General features: G+C 42.7%; 1 pseudogene; it reads right to left on the reverse strand.

Moving 5' to 3' along the window:
* Window positions 1-14,502: 14,502 nt before the first annotated feature.
* LOC139038983 (eukaryotic translation initiation factor 3 subunit F pseudogene) lies at window positions 14,503-15,862 on the reverse strand (annotated as a pseudogene).
* Window positions 15,863-20,910: the final 5,048 nt, after the last annotated feature.

A 20,910-nucleotide genomic window follows, 5' to 3' on the forward strand; every position in this document is an offset into this window, starting at 1 on the left:
TTTTAATGTGTGCTGAGCATTCAATTTTATAGGTGTACCATAATTTATCTACTCAATACTCAGTTGTTTTCCATAAGCAGTTTCTAGTTCGTTGCTTTTATAAACGGTGCTCTGGTGATTTCTCCTGATAGTTACCTTTTTACACACATCCTTATCATTTTATTACAAAAATTCCCTAAAAGTATACTCGTTAGGTCAAAGAATTGTAACGTTTTAAATGATGAGTTCGGGACTTTTAAGTGTAATTCATGGCTTATGATCTGCAAAGGGACCTAATAGCTTCAATGAGAGCCTTGAAACAAATACCACTTCTGATAGTTGTGGGGCTGAGGTTTTGAAAACCCAACCCAGAGACTTATCCTGCAGAGTGTGGGGAAAGAGTTATAACAGGTTACGCTTGCGTGACCAGCCCCTTCTGACTTGATGCTAAGACAGCCTTCCTTGGGCAGTGCTCCACACTTTCCCCCGTGAGCTGGTTTGCTCTTGGGGAGAGAGGACTCCTTTACTCTTGTGTGGACCGGGAAGAACTGAGAGTTTTGTACTGGGTCCCCCTAGACTCCACCAATGAATGGCAGTCTCCTGTTGCTTCTGCTGGGTATCTTTTGCTGGGAAAAAATTGAATTATGAGTAGAACTAGTTACTGAGCCTTATGAGCCCTTGAGACATTGAAGTGGACACGTTGAATTCCCAACCACACAGAGTCCTGTTTGTTAGAAATTAGGATATGTTGGGGAAAGGAACGCAAGTTTGAGCATTAGAATATGTCATATTTGTGGCAGATTCCAATGAAGCTGAGACCTCAAAGCTTTTTTGCCACTGGAAGCCCATCTATTGCTGCCTGAGGAGGTTAGTCTCTTGCCCTGATATCCTATAATCAATTCCCAGTCTTGCCTAAGGCCTCTCTGTTCCTGCTATATCCTCTCTCAAGCTGTGCCCCTGCCTTCATGGGGATTTTCTGCGAGTGGACTCAGGAAGAAGAGTCTCAGATTGGTTTTCAGATGGTTCTGCGTGATAGCCATGCATCACCTGAAAGTGAGCAGCTTTGGCTCTGAAGCTCCTCTCCGGGACAGCCCAGATGGTGGTGAAGGGGAGTCCTCCTGGTGGGCAGAACTTGGGGCAGCTCACCTGTTGGTTCATTTTGCCTGCAAGGAGAAGTGGCTGGAAGAAAGGGTCTGCACCAAATCATGGTTTGGTTGGAGAGTGGGGCTGGAAGGAGCACAATGGGAAAATGGAAAGGTCTGAAGACGAGGTCTGAAGCTAGAGCCCTCTGAACAGCAGAGCAGGAAGATATTTCAGTCCCGTGGAATGTTCATCACAGAGCAGTTCAGTTCAGTTCAGTTCAGTCGCTCAGTTGTGTCCAACTCTGCGATCCCATGAACCGCAGCACGCCAGGCCTCCCTGTCCATCACCAGCTCCCGGAGTTTACTCAAACCCATGTCCATCGAGTTGGTGATGCCATCCAGCCATCTCATCCTCTGTCGTCCCCTTCTCCTCCTGCCCCCAATCCCTCCCAGCATCAGGGTCTTTTCCAATGAGTCAACTCTTCGCATGAGATAGCCAAAGTATTGGAGTCTCAGCTTCAGCATCAGTCCTTCCAATGAACACTCAGGACTGATCTCCTTTAGGATGGACTGGTTGGATCTCCTTGCAGTCCAGGGGACTCTCAAGAGTCTTCTCCAACACCACAGTTCAAAAGCATCAATTTTTTGGCACTCAGCTTTCTTCACAGTCCAACTCTCACATCCATACATGACCACTGGAAAAACCATAGCCTTGACCAACGGACCTTTGTTGGCAAAGTAATGTCTCTGCTTTTTAATATGCTATCTAGGTTGGTCATGACTTTCCTTCCAAGGAGTAAGTGTCTTATAATTTCATGGCTGCAATCACCATCTGCAGTGATTTTGGAGCCCAAAAAAATAAAGTCTGACACTGTTTCCACTGTCTCCCCATCTATTTCCCATGAGTTGATGGGACCAGATGCCATGATCTTAGTTTTCTGAATGTTAAGCTTTAAGCCAACTTTTTCACTCTCCTCTTTCACTTTCATCAAGGGGCTTTTTAGTTTCTCTTCACTCTGTGCCATAAGGGTGGTGTCATCTGCATATCTGAGGTTATTGATATTTCTCCCGGCAATCTTGATTCCAACTTGTGCTTCTTCCAGCCCAACGTTTCTCATGATGTACTCTGCATATAAGTTAAATAAGCAGGGTGACAATATACAGCCTTGACGTACTCCTTTTCCTATTTGGAACCAGTCTGTTGTTCCATGTCTAGTTCTAACTGTTGCTTCCTGACCTGCATATAGATTTCTCAAGAGGCAGGTCAGGTGGTCTGGTATTCCCATCTCTTTCAGAATTTTCCACAGTTTATTGTGATCCACACAGTTGAAGGCTTTGTCATAGTCAATAGAGCAGAAATAGATGTTTTCCTGGAACTCTCTTGCTTTTTTGATGATCCAGCGGATATTGGCAATTTGATCTCTGGTTCCTCTGCCTTTTCTAAAACCAGCTTGAACATCTGGAAGTTCTCGGTTCATGTATTGCTGAAGCCTGGCTTGGAGAATTTTGAGGATTACTTTACTAGCATGCGAGATGAGTGCAATTGTGTGGTATCTTGAGCATTCTTTGGGATTGCCTTTCATAGGGATTGGAATGAAAACTGACCTTTTCCAGTCCTGTGGCCACTGCTGAGCTTTCCAAATTTGCTGGCATATTGAGTGCAGCATTTTAACAGTAGAGGAAGGGCTTAATAATCGAGTGGTTGGGATGACCCATTTGGTAGACATCAGACAGCACCCCCACTTCCCCAGCGACTCCTGTGAGCTCGTGAACGAAGTGGCCCTGGCCACAGTGATGGGGGCTATGTATGGGCTCAGTACCAAGAGCGTGTGTCCATCAAGACTGACCTGGCTGCAGTCTGCCAGCAGCAGAGGCAGCAGTGAACCTAATGTAGCTCCGTTGTTGCAAGGACTCAGCCAGCCACCTGGCCTTAGGTTGATTACCCTGAACCACTTTCATTATGGAAGAGGCAGCGAGCTGCTGTGTTGGAACTGCCACTTGCTCTGGACATAGGTTTCACTGCCCGCAAAGCTTCTGCCAAAACTGCCATCTGTGGGTTTCTAGAACGCCTCCTCTACCATCGTGGAATTCACAGCAAATGAAATACAGTCGTGGATTCTTGCTCTTGGATTCACTGGTCCTTCCTTATTCCCCATCATCTTGAAGCAACCCCTTTGACAGATGATTGATTGAATGGCTTTTTGAAGATTCAGCTATATTGCCCGGTAGGTGGTGACACCAGGCAGGACTGGGGCAGTGTCCACCAGTTCGTGGTGAATGCTCTAAATCAACATTCGTTAATCCCATACCCTGGACTCTGAAGTTCAGGAATCAAGGGATAAATACAAAAGTCAGTCTTCTGTGTGTTAATGATCCAACAGTCAAAGGTTTGCTTCCCATCTCTGCAGCTTTAGCATCTGCTGGTCTAGAGATCTTCATTACAAAGGGGAAAATGCTTTCACTGGGAGACGCAGCAAAGACTGCATTAAATTGGAACTTGAAGCTGCCATCTGGCATCTTTGGGCACTGAATCCACAGGCAAAGTCCTGGCTGGGGTGATTGACTGGACTAGTAAGGGGAAAATGGGTTGCTACTACCCAATGGGGGTGAGAAGTGATACTGCAGGAGACCCTTTGGGTGCCTCTTAGTACTCCCATATCCTCTGATTAAGACCAATGGAAAAGGGATAAACAATAAGATCCTACTGTATAGCGCAGAGAACCATATTTGGTATCCTATGATAAACAATAATGAAAAAAATTAAGAATATATATATAACTGAATCTCTATATACATATAACTGAAACACCTTTCTGTACAGCAGAAATTAATACAACATTGTAAGTCAACTAAACATCAATTTGAAAACTAAAAGATAAATGGAAAACAGCAACAACCCAGTTTAATGTCCCAGACTTCACAAAAGGTTGGAATCATCCCACCAGGCAAGAATCTAACAACTGAGGTGCTTGCTGAGGGCAAAAGAAATACGGAATGAATAGTAGATGATAGTAGTTGTAAATACTAGCAGTGGCCTTGTGACCAGCTCTGGAATGAAGACTCTAATAGTTATTTCTTCCTTACTTTGATGTGAATATATTTTAATAAATATTAACCAAAATTGTTTTATCTCCTCTATCATTGAATCTGAGGTGACTCATAATCACTTTATATGTAAGTATTTTAAGTTATAAGGTGTCAAAACAGGAGTATAAATCAGCTAGAAAAAGAATGAACATTATCCAAAGGCAAAAAAGGGACCCTGACCCTGATGCTCTCCTGGGGATAATGTTAGAATATTTTTGGTTGTAAAAAGGATAGTGTAAAAAGGATGGCTTTGTTTTTATCTCTGTTTGGAGAGTAAATGTGGTTTCAGGCAACGTGTGGGTACCAAGTTAAAAAGGGGCCGACTGTAGTCTTTGTAATGTTCCAACTTACTTCAGCCAAACTGTTTTCCAGAATTAAATTTCCTCTGTGTTTCTGATTAGAATGGCCCAGAAGACTGGAGATTCTATAACATTTGTAGGATGGAAATTGATTTTTCCCTACTTAAGCGAGCTGCTGTTTCACCTTATTAACTCTTGTCTTCTCATCTGTTTCTTAATTTCTTGTTTCATGAACTCCGTGTTTGCTTTAATTTCCTCGAGTGGGAGCAAAGTATTTAGCAAACCTAGTGCAAACCTTCCAAGGACTATTCCTCATCTATTTCATCTGTCTTTTGTCTTTTGTGTTAATTTCCTCCATTTTAGTCGAGATTGGTTATGGGTATTTTTCATGCTTGCTTGTTTATGCATATGAATGAGGGTACCCTTTGAATGAGGGTAGTTATAGAATAATCTCATTCCCCATCCTGTTTGTTTGGTTAACTTTTAGATTGTTCCCTTAGTTTTTATTCTGGAAGATTGGATGTCGTGGGTCCATATGGTCTGTTTAGTTGTTTATCTGCCTAAGGGAGGTAGATGCTGGGATCTTGAGCAATAAGAACAGATCTTCCTCAACTTTTGATGGGGTTACATCCTGACAAATTCACACGTTATAAAATAATAAGTTGAAACTGCATTTAATATACATAACTTACCTACCTTATCCAGCGTAGCCCCAGCCTATCTTAAACAAGCTCAGAACACTTACATTAGCCTGCAGTTGGGCAAAATCATCTAACAATACAATAGAGCTATTGTATAATAAAGTACAGACTGTCTCATGCGATTTGTTGAATACTGTACTGAAAGTGAAAACCAGAATGGTTGTCAGTGTCTCACGATCACGTGGCTGACTGGGAGCTGTGGCTACTGCCACTGTCCAGCATCCCTAGACCATTGTACCCGGTATCACTACCCAGGGAAAGATCACAGTTCAGCATAGGATGGGACTTCCCTGGAGCAGTGGGTGGGAATTCACACGCCAGTGCAGGGGACATGGGTTCGATCCCTGGTCCAGGAAGATTTTACCTGCCACGGAGCAAGTAAAGCCCATATTCTGCGATTGCTGGGCCCACACTCCACAACTACTGGAGCCTGCACACTCACGGGCCTAGACCCACAACTACAGAGCCCACGACAAAGGGTAGCTCCTGCTCACCGCAACTAGAGAAAGCCCACGTGCAACAACAGAGACCCAGCGCAACTGAAAACAAGTCAATAAATAAATAATTTTTAAAAAGAAAGCAAAATCTGGTGTATGGTTTCTATTGAATGCAATTTGCTTTGCGTCATCTGAAGTCAGAAGATTGTAAGGCAAACTGTTGCAAGTCGTGGGCTATCTGTATTGGGAACCTTCCTTGGGGCCCTATTCACTAATGGCAGAGGTGCTTAGATTTTGCTGTGGTCCCCTGCTGTAGGATAAACCAACCACTTTGCTTTTTGTTTGTTTGGTTTTTTTTTTTTTTTTTTTTTTTTTTTTGACCAACCACTTTGGCAAAAAGCAAAGTCCAGAGAGACCTAGGGACTCCTTATTTGCTTCATCAGAGCAAGTGAGAGAGAAGAGTCAGGGAGAGAAGGTGAGTGAGGTGGGGGTCACCTTCCTTCATAGCCTGATCCAGAGTGCCATCTTGTCATCTGTTTTAAGAAGGAAGTCAGTAGGTCCTGCCCTGTGTAGGTGAAGGAAATTACGCAAGGATGTGAATACAGGAAGCAGACATCCCTGGCAGCCATTGAGAGACTGTCTACCAGGTGGCTTAACACTCATTTTCTACTGTCTCCCTCTATCTTTCTTCACCTCGGAACTCTTCTGGTCAAGAGAAGGGGCAGAGGAGAAAACATGATGATGTATAGACTCTCAGGATCTCCTCAAGTCTCACACACCTGAGGTAGAAGAAGGGGCTTCCCCTTCTTAGGTTCAACTCCAAAATCCTTAACCAGACTCAAAGACCTAATAGAACCAGGGGCTCTTCAGCCTCACTGGTGTCTCTCTATCCCATCACTTTTCACTGCAGCCGTATTAGAAGATGTGTTCCTTGGGAGGGCCCTATAAATTTTATCCTGTTCTCACCCAAGTTCTGGAACAAAACAACACAATAAAATAAGATAAGAAAACCAAAATAGATTAGAGGACAGAGCTTAGTGTTTGAGTCAGAATGCACAAGCTAACTGACCTTGAACCAGCCCATCCAAGGGAACGGTGCAGTGTGTAGGGCAGACCCTGCCTCTTGCTCATTCTGGTGAAACTATCTGGTGTCATTTCGGGGGCTCCAAAGAGCTCCAGTACCATAATCCTTTATGTCTCAGTGCAGAAAATAATTCAGCGAGAGATGAAGTGATAGATAAGAAGTGATTTATTACAATAGGAGGCTTGTGAGGCTTACAAGCAGGTGGGCAAGGGGTGCTTCCCCAAGAACTTCCTGGGCTACAGTTCTATAAACAGTGGAAGAGTGGGGAGGGGGAGAAGAACTTCTTGGTCTTTCTTGAGTAGACATCATGCTTCCATCATCAGCTCCTCGTCCAGGTTGACCAGGGCAGTTTTCTTGTCCCTGCATGGCCAAGCTAGGTCCACAAATCTTGTTTTTCAAGTGTGCAGAGAGTGTGTCCTAGGGATTATTAACTTGCTGAGCTCCCTGGGCAGGATGTGGGTCTCCTGCCACTATTGTTTTATTGTTTGGGGGCACACCTTGTGCTTCTGTTGCATGGTTTTGTTGCTAAGCAAGCCTCCCTGGTTTTGTGCCCAAGCAAACGTGCTTTCTTGAGTGATCATTAACTAACGGGGATCTCCCACACTTTTTCTACTCACAATTCCCTAGTGGGACCTCTATGGGGATTTAATCACTAGACTTTGTCCTCTTACTCTGTCCCTATCACTGGTAGAGAGGAAAAAAGAAAACCAAATCCCCTAAGCCAGGATCTAGGCTAAATAGGCTCTACCTGGTCAAGAAATGTAGACCAGCATCTGTGTCCCACTGCGATGAACACCGTGAATCAGCTTTTAGCTTCCAGCCCACCCTCATAGGCACCTTCCTGAGTGCAGAGATCAGAAAGCCAGACTATACTCACAGAAGCCTTTGAACCTAGGGTTCTGGTTGTGAGTAAGGTGGAAATTAGATGGTGGCCCTTATTTATTTATCTTGCAAGCTGGGTTATGGAATCGTGAGATTTTTCTGCAGTAATGTTCCAGCATCCATTTTTCCTGCATATAGGAAGGATCTGTTGGGGTGGGAGCTTCTTCTTTTAAAAAAAAAATTATTTATTCAACTGCTTCAGGTCTTAACTGCAGTATGCAGTATCTTCATTACATCATTCAGGATCTTTCATTGCAGCCTGTGGGCTCAGCAGTTGTAGGACAGGGGCTTCTCTTGTTGTCCATGGTTTTAGTTGTGCCTTACTCAGCATGTGGGATCCTAGCTCCCTGACTAGGAATAGAATTCGTGTCCTCTACATCACAAGGCCGATTCTTAACCACTGAACCACCAGAGAATTCCCCTGAGGTGACAACTTCTTACCTGATGGCTCCTAGTCCCTGACTTAAACTATGGAGATCTATGTGAAATGAGTGGCTTCAGTGATATAAGCTACACTTGTGGCCCAGTTCTTCCATGTTCTTAGACTCACCCATGGAGACCCTCTCCTTGAGCCAGCTCTTCCCTCCTTCCAGTCTTTCCAGTCAAGTGCTGGGCACTGACATCTGATAAACCCTTCCCTGCCCAAAATATCTACAGTGCTATTTCCTGCACTAAATTTTGAATGATATTGTAATGTAAGTGCCTGACAATTAGCTTATCTGTTGTATCATAGGTGCCTGACATTAAACTTGTGATTGAGTAAGCACATTGCTAGCTACATGACTACATAAAGAGCAAGACCACACCACCTGTGGAGTTCTGGGTGGCCTAGATAACTGACTACTTGAGAGATCCAGCTTTTTCCCTTCCTGCTCCTATGTTTCTCATTCCCATTCCTATGTTTTAAATTCTCCAATTAAGAGTGAGATTTCCCTGATGGCTCAGATGGTATAAAATTCTTGCCTGCAAAGCAGGAGACCTGGGTGTGATCCTTGGGTCAGGAAGATCCCCTGGAGAAGGAAATGGCAACCCACTCCAGTATTTGTGCCTGGAAAATTCCATGGAGAGAGGAGCCTGGTGGGCTACGGTCCTTGGGGACAAAGAGGCGGACACAACTGAGTGACTAACATTTTAACTTTTACTTTTCACTTTCAATAAAGAGTGAACTCATGAAACCCTAGGCACCCCACCTTGACCCCCAATAAAGGCAGAACCCAGGTTTGTGCTCTCTTTAGCCATGACCTCAGACTGTGGCCCCAGGCATGCCTGTACCCTCCAGGTCTTGTGAGTAATAAACCTTGTCTTTTCAAATGTCCCTGAGTGTTTCTGTGAGGTGCAATCATGATCAGAACCATAGGAGCTGGTCCGGCCACAACTGGCTCCAGTAGGGGGACAGGAGACTCATCACAAGTAGCAGGGGCCCGGGTGAGTGCCCCGAGGCACTCCTTGCAGATAGAGAGCATCACTGTCAGTAGGCTGAGACTGACACGAAATAGAAACCCATCAGGGAACTCAGCCCTCCTCTTTGCAGAGGATTAAAGAAGGGCAAGACCTAGGAGTCTTCAGAGAAGACTTAAAGCCAGAAACAGGGAAGAGGCCTTTCCCCTCCCCTTCCTCAGCACCCAGCACTGAACTTCTCATGCGTCCTTTTTACTGAAAGACCTCCTGCCCTCCCTCCCCCTTACTCATATTTCAGGTCTCAGCATAAGCGTGACCTTCTCTCAGAAGCCTTCCCTGATTCCCCCCGGCTGGGTTAGAAGCCCCCTTCCTCACTCTCACACCTCTATCTGCACTCTGTGGTCCTCAGGCTCCTGGTGATTACTTCCTGTGGCCCTGGGACAGAGCAGGCCTTCAAGGTGCACCAGTTTGCTGGCTGACTGGCAATCCCCGGGTGGGAATGAGGAACAAACACCATGGAACTCCTCCAATTTGTGTGGCCCCTGAGTTTGCTGTTGCAGGTGCCTACCTATGTCACTGGCTCTGTCTGGTGTTGACGAAAACATTATTTACAACCTAAAAGTTGAGAGTTACATTTTACTTGGCAGGAATTTTTAGGACTTCAAGCTATGGGAGGCAGCATCTCAGGTAACCCCGAGAGAACCGCTCCGAGGAGGTGAGGTGGAGATGGGGGCAAGGAGCCAAGTTATGTAGAAGTTTTGTAACAAAGGGCGGGTAGTCTGAACATCAAAAGATTATTGCTAATTAAAGGAAACCAGGTAACCCAAGCTAGGTATAGGAAGACACAGAAGTATGGGCTCACAGAAGCATTCCTTGGATATGCACCTCAGCTATCTGGAGCCAGGATCCTGGGTTTTCACACCCTGAGTTTCCTCAGGGCTCACCGCAGGGAGTGACTGCAGGCTGGCGGCTGCCAGGCGGCAGGTATTCTTATCATCCCTGAGTTCCCTCGGGGCTCACTGGCTCGCTGCAATCAGAGATGAATTCGACATCCTCTGTCCACTGCTATGGCAGGGAATAGTCCATTTCTCTGGAATTTCACCATGCAGTGATACTCACTTTTTGCCTTATCTGCACATGAAATTTGTCACATTCTCTCTCTCTTTCTCTTTTTAGGCCATGCCATGTGACCCGTGGGATCTCAGTTCCCCGACCAAGGATCAAACCTGGGCCTTCAGCAGTGAGAGGGCAGAGTCCTAACCCCTGGACCACCAGGGAGTTTCTTGCCACATTTTCTTATTTCAGAAATGTGGCATTTTTCTTTTGCGCTGTTCTCTTTTTAGGTTTCTTGGCAGATGTAGCAGTTCACTGTGGCAGACGTCTGGGGAGCAACACCTTCAGTGATAGCTAGGAGAACCGCATTTCTCACAAGGAATTGTGCCCCTGGCTTAGGGCCATCTGTTGTGAGGTTAGCTGCACTTTATGGAGTCTATGCTGCAGGGTAGGTAATCAGGCAGATTGTAGGCTGAGTGTCCAATATGAAAAACTTTCTGAATGAGGAATCACCTCACACTGGTCAGAATGGCCATTATAAAAAAGATTGCTGGAGAGAGTGTGGAGAAAAGGGAACTCTCCTACACCTACACTATTGGTGGGAACATAAATTTGTATGGTCACTTTGGAGAACGGGATGGAGGTTTCTTTAAAAACTGAAATGTAGAACTATCACATGATCCAGCAGTCCTACTCCTGGGCATATATACAGAGAAAACCATAATTTGAAAGGTAACATGCACCCCAATGTTCATTTACAATGGACAAGACATGGATGCAACCTAAATGTTCATCAAGAGAAGAATGGATAAAGAATATGTGATACATATGTACAATGGAATATAAAAAATAATGAAATAATGCCATTTGCAGCAACATGGATGGGCCTAGAGATTATCATACTAAGTGAAATAAGTCAAAGACAAATATCATATGATATCACTCATATGTGGAATCTAAAAAGATTGTAAAAATGAATTTCTTTACAAAACAGAAAAGGACTCCAAGACTTCAAAAGCAAACTTATGGCTGCCAAAGGGGACAATTGTGGGGGGGAGGGATAAATTAGGAGTTTGAGATCAACATATACACACTACTATATGTAAAATAGATAATCACAAGGATGTACTACATAGCAAAGGGAACGCTATTCAATACTCCAGTAATAACCTATTTGGGAAAAGAATCTAAAAAAAAAAAATGGACATATGTATATGTGTTACTATAACTGAATCACTTTGCTATACACCTGACACTAATATAACATGTAAATCAACTATTTTTAAGAAAAATTAAATTTTAAAAAGAAGCCCTCTGTCTTGAAATGGATCTGCCTTCTATTTTAGGCTGCTTCAACTACCTGGGCAAGTCTTCTCTGACCATAGCCCACTCCCACCCTGTCCCCAGATGACTAAGGCTCTCTCTGCTCAGAGACTGACTCCCTTGGACCACCACCACTTTCTCTGGTGTTTCCCCTGTCAGACTCTAGAGCTCTTCTGGGAACAGGATGCCTCTCACTCATCTTCAGATCCTGTAGCTGTCCCAGTACCTAAGAACACATGGCAAACACTCGACAAACCAAATTAAATTTGAGCATCACACAGGAGCCTGGAACCTACTTAAGAAATGGAGAAGTGCATCTCCAGTTTAATGCTTCCATTTTCATTTGGGACTGAGGTGATGTCAGACTTCCCCTCACTGTGCAGTCCTTTCACTCGTCTCTCATATCACTCAATAACCTTAGAGGGACTCTTGCCTGGGGCATATTCATTGCAACATTTATGTTATGTCTGTTTGACATTTAGCATGGCCCAACTTGAAACCTAGCTTGGGTTGCATTTTTTTCTGTTATCTCCTTAGACTCTTGATGAGTTTCTTAACATGCCAAGTCTTATTGGAGATACGTCGGACTCCAGTTTACCAACAGATACTTGGTATTTTTTTAAGTTAGAAATGTTTTCTTACAATCATTTTCTTATCACTGGTTGATCTTGAAACAACTTTACAAAAAAGTATTTTGCCCTTCTTGTCTCTCCATCTTACAGCGATTTACATTTCTTCATACACTCTGCTAGTAACTAACCATTGCCATGTATGAAACGCTAGGGCAAGTGTTTACATGCTGCATCTCATTTATTCTTTACTTCAGCCCCATGAAATGGGCACCTAAAAACACCACCCTATTTTATTTATGAGGAAATGGGTCTACTGAGATTAAGAATAATCTCTTCCAATTTTGATCCATAATGGAATCTTTCCTCCCAGCTTTAAGTTAAAGGTCTGCAGCCTTTAATGATCTCTCTGTACCATGAAACGATTACCACAATGACTTTGGTGAACATTCATCATCTCGTATAGGTTTAAAATGAAAGAAGTAGCAAGAAGCTATATTTGCCTTGTGATGAGAACACTTAAGATTTACTCTCTTAACAACTGCCATATAAAACATTGTTGTTTAGTAGCTAAGTTGTGTCTGACTCTTTTGCAACGTCATGGTTTGTAGCCTGCCAGGCTCCACTGTCCATGGGATTTCACGGGCAAGAATGCTGGAGGAGGTTACCATTCCCTTCTCCAGGGGATCTTCCTAACTAAGGGATCAAACCCACATCTTCTGCACTGCATGTGGGTTCTTTACTGTTGAGTCACCAGGGAACCCCCTACAACAGTGTTAATTATACTTACCATGTTGTACATTACATCCCTTGTACTTATTTAGTTTATAATTGGTCCAGTTTCCCTGACCCCATCTCCCACCTCTGGTAACCGCAAATCTGATCTCTATTTCTATGAGATTGTTTGTTCATTGTTTGTGAAGTATAATTACCCTACAACAAATGCTATGGTAGTTCATGTTATACAACATAGTGATTGAAATTTTCTGTATGTTTCAAAATGATCATCACAATGTGTAGTTACCATCTGTCATCATACACAGATGTTATATAATTATTGATTATATTCCCCACACTATAATTTTCATACCCATGACTCATTTATTTTGCAACCGAAAGTATGAGCCTCTTAATCTTCCTCGCATATTTCTCTCCTCCCCCAACCACCTCCCCTCTGGCTACCACCTGTTTATTTCTATATCTATTGTTCTGTTTTGTTAAGTTTGTTCATTTGTTTGGTTTTTTGGAATCCACATGTAAGTGCAATCATACAGTATTTGTCTTTCTCTGTCTGACTTGTTTCACTTAGCATAATACCCTCTAGGTTTGCCCATGCTGTGGCAAATAGAAAGATTTCATTCCTTTTTATGGCAAAGTAAAATTCCATTGTGTGTGTGTGTTTGTGTATGTATATGTATATATATCACAACTTCTTCATTCATCTATTGATGGACACTCAGTTAGCTTCTGTATTTTGACTATTGTAAATAATGGTACAGTAAACATAGGATGCACATATCTTTTCTAATTATTGTTTTCATTTTCTTCAGATAAATTCCCAGTAGTGAAATTGATGGATCGTTTGGTAGTTCAATTTTTAACTTTTTGAGGAACCTCTATACTATTTTCCATGGTGACTACACAATTTACATGCTTATCAACAGTTTATAAGAGTTGTCATTTCTCAGGACTTCCCTCATGGGCCAGTGGTTAAGAATCCACCTGTCAATGCAGGGGACTTTGATCCCTAGTCTGAGAACTAAGATCCCACATACTGCAGGGCGACTAAGCCCACGTGCCCTAGAGCCTGTGCTCCACAACAAGAGAACTCACCGAGACAAGCAACTTGCATACCCCAACTAGAGAGTAGCTCCCGCTCACTGCAACTAGAGGAAGCACATGCACACAACAAAGACCTATGTGCCACAATGAAAACCCAACATGGTCAAAAATAAATAAACAAAAATTAATTGACTATAAAAAAGAGTTCTCATTTCTCCACACCCTCACCCACACTTGGTATTTGTTGTCTTTTTAATAATAGCCATTCTATATTTTAAAAAAACAAATAATAGCCATTCTGACAGCTATGATGTGATATCTCATTGTGGATTTTTTTTTGAAGTATAGTTGACTTACAGTGTTCCAGTATATAGTATAGTGATATGTGTGTACACACATACACACACATACATGCACATATACATTTAATGGTGAAAAGTTGAAAGTACTTCAACTTAAATACATACTTTTTCAGATTCTTTTTCCATACAAGTTATTACAAGACACTGAATATAGTTCCCTAAGGTATACAGTAGGTCCTTGTTGCTTATGGTTTTGATTTACATTTTCCTGATGTTTAGTGATGTTGAGCATCTTTTCATATGCTGGTTGGCCATATGTATGTCTTCTTTGGGAAAATATTTAGATTATTTGCTCACTTTTCTTCCCCCCACTTACAAAAGGTAGTCTATGTTTGTTTAGAGTCACAAGCAGTTGACTGACTCAGTGTGACTCAAACCACAAAGACACCGTTTCTCCTTCACTCCATTCCGGGTCCCAGGGTTGGTGGGGGCCCAGCATGGCAGGGGGCCTGCCCATAGCCCCTTCACAGATTCACAGGTTCCTCGTTGCAGGCAATTTGTGACTCTGTGAGGCTGACCAGATAGGCCACCATCAACAGGTCTTTGATGTTGCTGGTGAGCATGGTCTGGAAGTCCTCGGGAACTATTCTGGGTACTTGGCTAACCGGACTCATCAAGAAGTGGCCCAAAGTACTGTGGGCTGACACCTTTCCAGACAGCGAGTTCTCCGCCTACTGCAGCGCCGTGCCCGGGGCGCCGCCGACTCGCCGCAGCTCACTGGAGAGGCCGACCACCCGGTCGGGGCTAAAACAGGCCAGGTCAACTCCAGCGCGTGCAGTGTCTAACGTGGGTCTTTCACGGTCAGAGGGGTGACCATCCCCCACGGCCTCCGAGGAACACGCATTAAAGTGCCGAGGAGGCCTTGTCGCTCACGCAGCCGTTCTGGACGCTGGTGAGGTGGATGGGGCTGGGGGCTTCTGGGCTGTAGTCCTCGTGGATCGGCATGGAGTGCTCCGTGATGTCGTGGCCCGAAGCGTGCCAGCCCACGATGAGCTCCTCTGGAGAGACTTTCCTGCACACTTGACACGTGTTCTTAGCAGATTCCACGTCAGCAGTCACCTCATCTTCTGACTCACTGTGTGGCCCTGAAAGGCAATTGGTGACTTCCCCTGAGTGCGTGTCAACGGGTCCCACAGGGTCCAGACAACTTGGGCAGCGTCGCTCGTAGCTGTCCGCGATGGAGGCCAAGATGACCGGGCACAGCCGGGCCACGCGCTGCCGGGGAAGGGGCCTGGGAGGGCAGGGCCCGACAGCGACTGTGCGCGGGGTCTGCGCTGGGGCTGGGGATGAGGCCGCAGCCAGGGCTTTGGGTGGGGTGGCGGGAGGGCGCTCGCCAGCCCTGCGGGTGTGTGTACATCTTGTCCAGAGAGTATTTGCTCACTTTTTAATTGAGCTGGTTTTTGCATTTTTGTTGTTGAGTTATGTGTATTCTTTGTATATTTTGGATATTAACCCCATATAGGAAATACTGTTTGCAAAGATTTTTCTCCCCCTCAATAGGTGGTCTCTTCATGTGGTTGACAGTTTCCTTCACTGTGAAAAGCTTTTTAATTTGATGTAGCCCAATTTATTTATTTTTGCTGTTTTTTGCCCAAGAAGCTGCTGCTGCTGCTGCTAAGTCACGTCAGTTGTGTCCAACTCTGTGCGACCCCATAGACGGCAGCCCACCAGGCTCCCACATCCCTGGGATGCTCCAGGCAAGAACACTGGAGTGGGTTGCCATTTCCTTCTCCAATGCATGAAAGTGAAAAGTGAAAGTGAAGTCGCTCAGTGGCGTCCGACTCTTCCTGACCCCATGGACTGCAGCCTACCAGGCTTCTCCATCCGTGGGACTTTCCAGGCAAGAGTGCTGGAGTGGGGTGCCATTGCCTTCTCCCTTGCCCAAGGAGATTATATATTAAAAATATTATTAAGACTCATGTAAAAGTGTATGGGTTATGTTTTCTTCTAGGAGTTTTATGGTCTCAGATCTTACCTTTAAGTCTTTAATCCACTTTGAATTTATTTTTGTCCGTGGTGTGAGAACATATTCAGCATGTAGCAGTCATGTTTTTCAACACTATTTATTGAAGAGGCTGTCTTTTTGCCATGATATATTCTTGCCTCTTTTGTCAGAGATTAATTGCCCATATAAGTATAGGCTTATTTCTGGATCTATATTCTGTTCATTGATCTACGTGTCTATTTTTGTGAGAGTATGATACTGTTTTGATCACTTTAGCTTTGTAGTATAGTTTGAAATCAGGGTACATGATACCTCCAGCTTTGTTCTTTCTCAAGATTGTTCTGACTATTCAAGATCTTTTGTGTTTCCCTACAAATTATAGAATTATTTGTTCTAGTTCTGTAAAAAATAAATAATGCCATCGGTATTTTGATAAGTATTGCATTGTATCGGTAGCTTGCTTTGGGTAATATGGTCATTTTAACAATATTAATTCCTCCAGTGCATAAGCACCGTATATCTGTCCATTTGTTTGTGTCATCTTTAATTTCTTTGATCAGCATCTTCTAGTTTCCAACTATAGGTCTTCTACTTTCTCAATTAGATTTATTTCTAGGTATTTCATTATTTTTGATGCAATTTTACTTTTTAAATATTTCATTTATTTATTTAGTTCAGTTTTGGTTGGGCTTGGTCTCAGTTCTGCCTGGGCTTTCCTCTAGGTGTGCTGAGCAGGGGTTATTCTCTAGTTGAGGTGCACAGGTTTCTTATTGCGGTGGCTTCTTTCGTCACGGAGCATGGGCTCTAGGCCGTGGGGGCTTCAGTAGTTACAGCATGTGGGCTCAGTAGTTGTGGCTCCCAGGCTCTAGAGCACAGGCGCAGTGCTTATGGCCTACAAGCTTAGTTTCTCTGAAGCATGTGGGAATCTTCCCACATCAGGGATTAAACCCCTGCATTGGCAGGCAAATTCTTTACCACTGAGCCACCTGAGAAGCCCTTTTGATGGGATTTTAAATGAGACTATTTTCTTAACTTCTTTTTTAATAGTTAAATAAACTATTAGTTTTTAGAAGCACAACAGACTTATGTATATTTATTTTATATCCTGCAAATTTACCAAATTCATTGATGACTCCTATTAGTTTTTTGATGGCATCTTTAGAATTTTTCTAAGTATAATATCATGTCATCTGCAAACGGTGACAGTTTTACTTATTCTTTTCCAATTTGGATTCCTTTTCTTTCTTTTTCTTGTCCGATTTCTATGACTAGGAGTTCCAGCACTATGTTCAACAAAAGTGGAGAGAGGGGACATCTTTGTCTTGTTTCTGATCTTAGAGGAGCTTTCAGCTTTTGACCATTTAAGTTTTATTCATTTATTTATTTTTGGCTGTTCTAGGTCCTCAATGCTGTGCATGGGCTTTCTCTAGTTGTAGTGAGTTGGGGCTGCTCTGTAACTGCAGTCGGTGGGCTTCTCACTGTGGTGGTTTCTCTTGTTGCAGAGCTCTAGGGTGCACAGGCTTCAGTAGTTGCGCTGCATGGGCTTAGTTGCTCCATGGCATGTGGGATCTTCCTGGACCAGGGATCAAACCCATGCCCCTTGCCTTGGCAGGCAGATTCTTAACCACTGGCCCACCAATGAAGTCCCAGCTTTTCACTGTTCAGTATGGTGTTAAACTGTAGGCTTGTCATATATCACCTTTATGATCTTGAGGTATGTTCCCTCTATACCCACTTTCTGGAGAGTTTTTAATCATAACTTTAAATCATAAATTATGAACTTATCAAAAGCTTTTTTATAAACTTTTTGTGTTTCTGTTGAGAAGAGTATATGATTTTTGTTCTTCAGTTTGTTAATATGATGTGTCACATTGACTTGTGAATATTGATCCATCCTTACATCCCTGGGGTAAATCCCACTTGATCATTGACTGTGATCTTTTTAATGTATTGTTGAATTCAATTTGCTAATAATTTGTTGAGGAATTTTTCATCTGTGTTCATCAGTGGTATTGGCCTTTAATTTTTTTGTGTGTGATAGCTTTATCTGGTTTTGGTATCAGGGTGATGCTGGCCTTGTTGATTGGGTTCAGAAACATTTCTTCCTCTGCAATTGTTTGGAATTATTTGAAGAAGATAGATGTTAACTCTGCTCCAGGCATTTGGTAAAATTCACCTATGAAGCCATCTGGTCCTGGACTTTTGTTTGTTGTAAGTTTTAATATTACTGATTCAACTTCATTACTGGTAATTGGTTTGTCCATATTTTCTATTTCTTCTTGATTCAATCTTGAGAGGTTGTACATTTCTAGAAGTTTGTCCATTTCTTCTAGGTTGTCCATTTTATTGTTGTATAATTGTTCATAGTAATTTTGTTAATAATATGATCCTTTATGTTTCTGTGGTGTTGGTTTTAACTTCTCATTTTTCATTTCTGGTTTTATTAATTTAGGCCTTCTCTCTTTCTTGATGAGTCTGGCTAAAGATTTATCAATTTTGTTTATCTTCTCAAAGAACCAGCTCTTGGGCTTCCCTGGTGGCTCAGTGGTAAAGAATCTGCCTGTCAATGAAGGAGACATGGGTTCAATCCCTGGCCCAGGAAGAGGCCACTTGCCATGGAACAACTAAGCCCATGTGCCACAACTGCTGAACCAGAGTTCTAGAACCCTCGAGCTGCAACTTCTGAGCCCACACACTGCAACTACTGAAGCGCATGTGCCTAGAGCCCATGCTCCACAAGAGAAGACACTGCGGAGTCCAAAATTATGCACTGGGAAGACCCAGAGGAATCGGGTGGAGAGGGAGGTGGGTGGGGGGGAGGTTGGGATGGGGAATACATGTAAATCCATGGCTGATTCATGTCAATGTATGACAAAAACCACTACAATATTGTAAAGTAATTAGCCTCCAACTAATAAAAATAAATGGAAAAAGAAAAAAGAAGACACTGCAATGAGAAGCCTGCACACTGCAACAAAGAGTAGCCCCCACTCACATCAACTATAGAAAGCCTGTGTGCAAAAACAAAGACCCAGAGCAGCCACAAACAAATAAATCTTAATAAAATAAAAACAGTTGCTAACATACTTTAAAAAAAGATTTTAAAAAAAGAACCAACTCTTAGTTTCATTGATCCTTTTTTTCTCTCTATTTCATTTATTTCTGCTCTGATCTTTTTATAGTTCCTTTAGGTGTAAAGTTAGGTTATTTGTATGAGATTTTTCTTGTTTGCTGACGTTAGCTTTTATCACTATAAACTTTCCCCTTAGAACTGTTTTTTTATGTTATATAGATTTTGGATAGCTATGTTTTCATTTTCACTTGTCTGTAGGTACTTTTTAATTTCCTTTTTGATTTCTTCATTAATCCATGAGTCACTTGAGCTGATTTTCTCTATCCTTGATGACCTTTATCTGAATACCCATGTAAGAAATAGTTAACTCTCCAAATACTTTTTCTGGACTCATGGTACAGTTTCATACCTTTTTCTGGGGTCAAGAAGAGAGAGTTCAAGCTCAGGAACCATATGGAAATTTAATATTTTTATGGTTTTAATCATCATGTATTTATATTTTATGCTCTACCTTTTTTTTCATGTAATAGTATTTCAAATGAACTAGTTATTGGAACTTCTGGATTGCTGAATACATCAAGCTGCTGGGAGAACCATGTGTTTAGAGAGGGCATAGAAACTGCCCTCCCTCATTCCATACTGTGCCCTATGCATGTCTTCCATTTGTCTATTCCTGAGTTGTATCCTGTGTAATAAACCAGTAATAGTAAGAATATTGTTTCCTTAGTGAGTTGTTCTAGTGAGTTATTGAAACTTGGAGAGGTATTTGTAGGAACCCCCCTAATTTGTAGCCTATTTAGATAGAAGTGTGGGTACCCTGACCACGCATTTGTGACTAGTGAATTATGTGAATTATGGGACTGAACTCTTAAATCTGTGGTTTCTGACGCTAACTCAGGTGGTTAGTGTCAGAATTAAATTGAATCGTAAGACACCTAGTTGGTGTTAGAGAAACAGAGAATTGGCTGTTGGTGAGAAAAAAAAAAACCCACACATTTGGTATCAGAAGTATTATGAGTTAAATCAGTTACTTCATTGTCCATAGAAAATGTGGTATTTGCTAAACAGTCTTTGCTCAGTGAAGCATGTGGTTTGGGAAGAGGAAAAATGAAAGAATGGAGTATGAGGAACCTTTAACCCCTGGTGGTCACAGGGTCACTCACAGTATGGAGCAGCAGCTGCGCTGGGATAAGTTATTGATAATAACAGTAAAAGTTAATAATTCATGGGGAGTTCATCCGCTGGATACATAGGAAATGCAAACTAATTAGAAAAAAGTAAAATACACAGTCCTTTGGTTATTACCATCTGTAAAGACTAAAATGAAATTAAAAGAGCGCTGAGTCAGAACTTGATGCTGAACCAAGCTCAGATTTCTATCAGTCTGAGCTTCAGCCTCTAGACTCAAAGCTACCCCAAAAGGAAGGATTATGTGAGAAAACAGAGCAACTCTAATACCTCTGGTCACCATGGAGGTGGTCCATACTGGTGGAGGGCAAAATCAAGAAACTATTGAAACAAGAGGGTATAGTATGAAGAATCTGCCTTATTTTGTGGATTGGTTTATCAACTTCCTGTAGAACCATTAGTAGAATGGATTATGAGAATAATTTAGGGCCACTGTCTTTGCTTTTGAAGGTTGCAAAGTGGAAGAGCATGTTTAGGTTGATGTAGGACCCACAGCTCACTATGGAACAATCACAGATGGCTATAAAAGATCGGAAATATTGTAGGTTATTCCCAAGGAAACACCAGTCTGGTGAATGAATGAAAGCCAACATAAGTTCTGTTTACCCTGAGAAGGGAGGCTATCTGACTCTCCCTATAAATTCCAAATGAACATCACACATGAGA

The sequence above is a fragment of the Odocoileus virginianus genome, chromosome 17 (assembly GCF_023699985.2).
Source record: "Odocoileus virginianus isolate 20LAN1187 ecotype Illinois chromosome 17, Ovbor_1.2, whole genome shotgun sequence".
NCBI lineage: Eukaryota > Metazoa > Chordata > Mammalia > Artiodactyla > Cervidae > Odocoileus > Odocoileus virginianus.